We start from the raw sequence: 6,582 nt of genomic DNA, 5'->3' as shown, positions 1-6,582 counted from the left end.
AGTCCTTGTTGATTCGTACACGTATTTCTTCAATAAAAGTCCAAACAATTAATTACATGCTCAATGTGTGTTCGAGGGCACGGTTCTCGTTCCTATAAGCTCCAAGGCTCTTAAACTTTCACGTAGAGGTCTAAAATGAATCAATGTGTGTTCGAGGGCACGGTTCCGGGGCTTACCAAGCTCGAAGGCTCTTAAACTTTCTCGTAGAGGTCCAAAATGAATCCAGATTATTATTATAAAAATAAAACTTCTAAATGGCGTCGCCCAGACTTGAACTGGAGACCTTCAGTGTGTTAGACTGACGTGATAACCAACTACACCACGACACCGTTGGAAGCCTCACTAGAAGGTTAGCCAAACTATAGAGTTAAGCCCAAACTTCCTAGAGCCTAAAGAAAAGCCCGTGGAAACCTACCAGGAACTGGATGCGATGACAGCAACCAAGTAGGCTGCTTACCGAGTACTTTTTTACTCACCGCATTTTAGATTTCTTTTTCAGGTCTTCGCTAAATGTCGCTCGAGGTGGGGGAGCATTCGAGAGCTGCATTGTCATTTGAGGGTCGTTTATGAGTGTCGACTCGGTTTGTGTACTTCGGGTCTTTTGTATTCCTACGTGGAAACCTACCAGGAACTGGATGCGATGACAGCCAACAAGTAGGCTGCTTACCGAGTACTTTTTTACTCACCGCATTTTAGATTTCTTTTTCAAGTCTTCGCTAACTGTCGCTCGAGGTGGGGGAGCATTCGAGAGCTGCATTGTCACTTGAGGGTCGTTTATGAGTGTCGACTCGGTTTGTGTACTTCGGGTCTTTTGTATTCCGTTAGAACAGTATTCCGAACTCTTTCTCCGTTTGTAACAAAAACCGTCTGTTGGACCAATCAACCTAGACCTCTGATACTCAGTTGAGTTCATAAATTTCTTGGCTAAATCCAGCATATGACGTGCTCACAATCATTCCACCCTAGTCCTTGTTGATTCGTACACGTATTTCTTTAATAAAAGTCCAAACAATTAATTACATGCTCAATGTGTGTTCGATGGCACGGTTCTCGGGCCTATAAGCTCCAAGGCTCTTAAACTTTCACGTAGAGGTCTAAAATGAATCAATGTGTGTTCGAGGGCACGGTTCCGGGCCTTACCAAACTCGAAGGCACTTAAACTTTCTCGTAGAGGTCCAAAATGAATCCAGATTATTATTATAAAAATAAAAACTGCAAAGATGGCGTCGCCCAGACTTGAACTGGAGACCTTCAGTGTGTTAGACTGACGTGATAACCAACTACACCACGACACCGTTGGAAGCCACACCAGAAGGTCAGCCAAACTATAGAGTTAAGCCCAAACTTCCTAGAGCCTAAAGAAAAGCCCGTGGAAACCTACCAGAAACTGGATGCGATGACAGCCAACAAGTAGGCTGCTTACCGAGTACTTTTTTACTCACCGCATTTTAGATTTCTTTTTCAGGTCTTCGCTAACTGTCGCTCGAGGTGGGGGAGCGTTCGAGAGCTGCATTGTCACTTGAGGGTCGTTTATGAGTGTCGACCCGGTTTGTGTACTTCGGGTCTTTTGTATTTCGTTAGAAACAGTATCCCGAACTCTTTCTCCGTTTGTAACAAAAACCGTCTGTTGGACCAATCAACCTAGACCTCTGATACTAAGTTGAGTTCATAAATGTCATGGCTAAATCTAGCATATGACGTGCTCACAGTCATTCCAACCTAGTCCTTGTTTATTCGTACACGTATTTCTTCAATAAAAGTCCAAACAATTAATTACATGCTCAATGTGTGTTCGAGGGCACGGTTCTCGGGCCTATAAGCTCCAAGGCTCTTAAACTTTTACGTAGAGGTCTAAAATGAATCAATGTGTGTTCGAGGGCACGGTTCCCGGGCTTACCAAGCTCGAAGGCTCTTAAACTTTCTCGTAGAGTTCCAAAATGAATCCAGATTATTATTATAAAAATAAAAATTGCAAAGATGGCGTCGCCCAGACCTTCAGCGTGTTAGACTGACGTGATAACCAACTACACCACGACACCGTTGGAAGCCTCACCGGAACAGGATGCGATGACAGCCAACAAGTAGGCTGCTTACCGAGTACTTTTTTACTCACCGCATTTTAGATTTCTTTTTCAGGTCTTCGCTAACTGTCATTCGAGGTGGGGGAGCGTTCGAGAGCTGCATTGTCACTTGAAGGTCGTTTATGAGTGTCGACCCGATTTGTGTACTTCGGGTCTTTTGTATTTCGTTAGAAACAGTATCCCGAACTCTTTCTCCGTTTGTAACAAATTTTAACAACACTTGTTTGTGTTGCCTTTCAATTTGTTCTAGTCGAGGTGTTGTTTGATTTTAAATTGCATTAACTAAATGTTTAATTTAATTTTACTTTTAGTTTTATTTTCGTCACGGTTCGAGATTTAAAGCCTCAAAAATCACGTAACGAAAGACTCAATGACTCTTCGTCTAGCAAAAACCGTCTGTTGGACCAATCAACCTAGACATCTGATACTAAGTTGAGTTCATAAATTTCTTGGCTAAATCCAGCATATGACGTGCCCACAATCATTCCACCCTAGTCCTTGTTGATTCGTACACGTATTTCTTCAATAAAAGTCCAAACAATTAATTACATGCTCAATGTGTGTTCGAGGGCACGGTTCTCGGGCCTATAAGCTCCAAGGCTCTTAAACTTTCACGTAGAGGTCCAAAATGAATCCAGATTATTATTATAAAAATAAAAACTGCAAAGATGGCGTCGCCGAGACTTGAACTGGAGACCTTCAGTGTGTTAGACTGACGTGATAACCAACTACACCACGACACCGTTGGAAGCCTCACCAGAAGGTCAGCCAAACTATAGAGTTAAGCCCAAACTTGCTAGAGCCTAAAGAAAAGCCCGTGGAAACCTACCAGGAACTGGATGCGATGACAGCCAACAAGTAGGCTGCTTACCGAGTACTTTTTTACTCACCGCATTTTAGATTTCTTTTTCAGGTCTTCGCTAACTGTCGCTCGAGGTGGGGGAGCGTTCGAGAGCTGCATTGTCAATTGAGGGTCGTTTATGAGTGTCGACCCGGTTTGTGTACTTTGGGTCTTTTGTATTTCGTTAGAAACAGTATCCCGAACTCTTTCTCCGTTTGTAACAAAAACCGTCTTTGGACCAATCAACCTAGACCTCTGATACTAAGTTGAGTTCATAAATTTCATGGCTAAATCCAGCATATGACGTGCTCACAATCATTCCACCCTAGTCCTTGTTGATTCGTACACGTATTTCTTCAATAAAAGTCCAAACAATTAATTACATGCTCAATGTGTGTTCGAGGGCACGGTTCTCGGGCCTATAAGCTCCAAGGCTCTTAAACTTTCACGTAGAGGAATAAAATGAATCAATGTGTGTTCGAGGGCACGGGTGTATTTCTTCAATAAAAGTCCAAACAATTAATTACATGCTCAATGTGTGTTCGAGGGCACGGGTCCGGGGCTTACCAAGCTCGAAGGCTCTTCAACTCTCTCGTAGAGGTCCAAAATGAATCCAGATTATTATTATAAAAATAAAAACTGCAAAGATGGCGTCGCCCAGACTTGAACTGGAGACCTTCAGTGTGTTAGACTGACGTGATAACCAACTACACCACGACACCGTTGGAAGCCTCACCAGAAGGTCAGCCAAACTATAGAGTTAAGCCCAAACTTCCTAGAGCCTAAAGAAAAGCCCGTGGAAACCTACCAGGAACTCGATGCGATGACAGCAACCAAGTAGGCTGCTTACCGAGTACTTTTTTACTCACCGCATTTTAGATTTCTTTTTCAGGTCTTCGCTAACTGTCGCTCGAGGTGGGGGAGCGTTCGAGAGCTGCATTGTCAATTGAGGGTCGTTTATGAGTGTCGACCCGGTTTGTGTACTTTGGGTCTTTTGTATTTCGTTAGAAACAGTATCCCGAACTCTTTCTCCGTTTGTAACAAAAACCGTCTTTGGACCAATCAACCTAGACCTCTGATACTAAGTTGAGTTCATAAATTTCATGGCTAAATCCAGCATATGACGTGCTCACAATCATTCCACCCTAGTCCTTGTTGATTCGTACACGTATTTCTTCAATAAAAGTCCAAACAATTAATTACATGCTCAATGTGTGTTCGAGGGCACGGTTCTCGGGCCTATAAGCTCCAAGGCTCTTAAACTTTCACGTAGAGGAATAAAATGAATCAATGTGTGTTCGAGGGCACGGGTGTATTTCTTCAATAAAAGTCCAAACAATTAATTACATGCTCAATGTGTGTTCGAGGGCACGGGTCCGGGGCTTACCAAGCTCGAAGGCTCTTCAACTCTCTCGTAGAGGTCCAAAATGAATCCAGATTATTATTATAAAAATAAAAACTGCAAAGATGGCGTCGCCCAGACTTGAACTGGAGACCTTCAGTGTGTTAGACTGACGTGATAACCAACTACACCACGACACCGTTGGAAGCCTCACCAGAAGGTCAGCCAAACTATAGAGTTAAGCCCAAACTTCCTAGAGCCTAAAGAAAAGCCCGTGGAAACCTACCAGGAACTCGATGCGATGACAGCAACCAAGTAGGCTGCTTACCGAGTACTTTTTTACTCACCGCATTTTAGATTTCTTTTTCAGGTCTTCGCTAACTGTCGCTCGAGGTGGGGGAGCGTTCGAGAGCTGCATTGTCAATTGAGGGTCGTTTATGAGTGTCGACCCAGTTTGTGTACTTTGGGTCTTTTGTATTTCGTTAGAAACAGTATCCCGAACTCTTTCTCCGTTTGTAACAAAAACCGTCTTTGGACCAATCAACCTAGACCTCTGATACTAAGTTGAGTTCATAAATTTCATGGCTAAATCCAGCATATGACGTGCTCACAATCATTCCACCCTAGTCCTTGTTGATTCGTACACGTATTTCTTCAATAAAAGTCCAAACAATTAATTACATGCTCAATGTGTGTTCGAGGGCACGGTTCTCGGGCCTATAAGCTCCAAGGCTCTTAAACTTTCACGTAGAGGAATAAAATGAATCAATGTGTGTTCGAGGGCACGGGTGTATTTCTTCAATAAAAGTCCAAACAATTAATTACATGCTCAATGTGTGTTCGAGGGCACGGGTCCGGGGCTTACCAAGCTCGAAGGCTCTTCAACTCTCTCGTAGAGGTCCAAAATGAATCCAGATTATTATTATAAAAATAAAAACTGCAAAGATGGCGTCGCCAAGACTTGAACTGGAGACCTTCAGTGTGTTAGACTGACGTGATAACCAACTACACCACGACACCGTTGGAAGCCTCACCAGAAGGTCAGCCAAACTATAGAGTTAAGCCCAAACTTCCTAGAGCCTAAAGAAACGCCCGTGGAAACCTACCAGGAACTGGATGCGATGACAGCCAACAAGTAGGCTGCTTACCGAGTACTTTTTTACTCACCGCATTTTAGATTTCTTTTTCAGGTCTTCGCTAACTGTCGCTCGAGGTGGGGGAGCGTTCGAGAGCTGCATTGTCAATTGAGGGTCGTTTATGAGTGTCGACCCGGTTTGTGTACTTCGGGTCTTTTGTATTTCGTTAGAAACAGTATCCCGAACTCTTTCTCCGTTTGTAACAAATTTTAACAACACTTGTTTGTGTTGCCTTTCAATTTGTTCTAGTCGAGGTGTTGTTTGATTTTAAATTGCATTAACTAAATGTTTAATTTAATTTTACTTTTAGTTTTATTTTTGTCACGGTTCGAGATTTGAAGCCTCAAAAATCACGTAACGAAAGACTAAATGACTCTTCATCTAACAAAAATCGTTTGTTGGACCAATCAACCTAGACATCTGATACTAAGTTGAGTTCATAAATTTCTTGGCTAAATCCAGCATATGACGTGCTCACAATCATTCCACCCTAGTCCTTGTTGATTCGTGCACGTATTTCTTTAATATAAGTCCAAACAATTAATTACATGCTCAATGTGTGTTCGAGGGCACGGTTCTCGGGCCTATAAGCTCCAAGGTTCTTAAACTTTCACGTAGAGGTCTAAATTGAATCAATGTGTGTCCGAGGGCACGGTTCCCGGGCTTACCAAGCTCGAAGGCTCTTAAACTTTCTCGTAGAGGTCCAAAATGAATCCAGATTATTATTATAAAAATAAAAACTGCAAAGATGGCGTCGCCCAGACTTGAACTGGAGACCTTCAGTGTGTTAGACTGACGTGATAACCAACTACACCACGACACCGTTGGAAGCCTCACCAGAAGGTCAGCCAAACTATTGAGTTAAGCCCAAACAACCTAGAGCGTAAAGAAAATCCCGTGGAAACCTACCAGGAACTGGATGCGATGACAGCCAACAAGTAGGCTGTTTACCGAGTACTTTTTTACTCACCGCATTTTAGATTTCTTTTTCAGGTCTTCGCTAAATGTCGCTCGAGGTGGGGGAGCGTTCGAGAGCTGCATTGTCACTTGAGGGTCGTTTATGAGTGTCAACCCGGTTTGTGTACTTCGGGTCTTTTGTATTCTGTTAGAAACAGTATCCCGAACTCTTTCTCCGTTTGTAATAAAAACCGTCTTTGGACCAATCAACCTAGACCTCTGATA

At 43.0% G+C, this 6,582-nt stretch overlaps 6 non-coding genes across 6 annotated transcripts; all 6 read right to left on the bottom strand.

Moving 5' to 3' along the window:
* Positions 1–255: 255 nt before the first annotated feature.
* On the bottom strand, positions 256–329 carry TRNAV-AAC (transfer RNA valine (anticodon AAC)). The gene has a single exon. It is a non-coding gene; the product is annotated as a tRNA-Val (tRNA).
* Positions 330–1,221: 892 nt separating this feature from the next.
* Positions 1,222–1,295, bottom strand: TRNAV-AAC (transfer RNA valine (anticodon AAC)). Its single transcript has one exon. It is a non-coding gene; the product is annotated as a tRNA-Val (tRNA).
* A 2,275-nt stretch (positions 1,296–3,570) lies between these two features.
* Positions 3,571–3,644, bottom strand: TRNAV-AAC (transfer RNA valine (anticodon AAC)). Its single transcript has one exon. It is a non-coding gene; the product is annotated as a tRNA-Val (tRNA).
* Positions 3,645–4,390: 746 nt separating this feature from the next.
* On the bottom strand, positions 4,391–4,464 carry TRNAV-AAC (transfer RNA valine (anticodon AAC)). Its single transcript has one exon. It is a non-coding gene; the product is annotated as a tRNA-Val (tRNA).
* Positions 4,465–5,210: 746 nt separating this feature from the next.
* Positions 5,211–5,284, bottom strand: TRNAV-AAC (transfer RNA valine (anticodon AAC)). Its single transcript has one exon. It is a non-coding gene; the product is annotated as a tRNA-Val (tRNA).
* An 865-nt stretch (positions 5,285–6,149) lies between these two features.
* Positions 6,150–6,223, bottom strand: TRNAV-AAC (transfer RNA valine (anticodon AAC)). Its single transcript has one exon. It is a non-coding gene; the product is annotated as a tRNA-Val (tRNA).
* Positions 6,224–6,582: the final 359 nt, after the last annotated feature.

This window comes from Cucurbita pepo, chromosome 11 (assembly GCF_057944985.1).
Source record: "Cucurbita pepo subsp. pepo isolate OVF chromosome 11, ASM5794498v1, whole genome shotgun sequence".
Classification (NCBI taxonomy): domain Eukaryota; kingdom Viridiplantae; phylum Streptophyta; class Magnoliopsida; order Cucurbitales; family Cucurbitaceae; genus Cucurbita; species Cucurbita pepo.
Note: the sequence above shows the minus strand (reverse complement) of the source record. Positions and strands in the feature narration are given on the sequence as shown.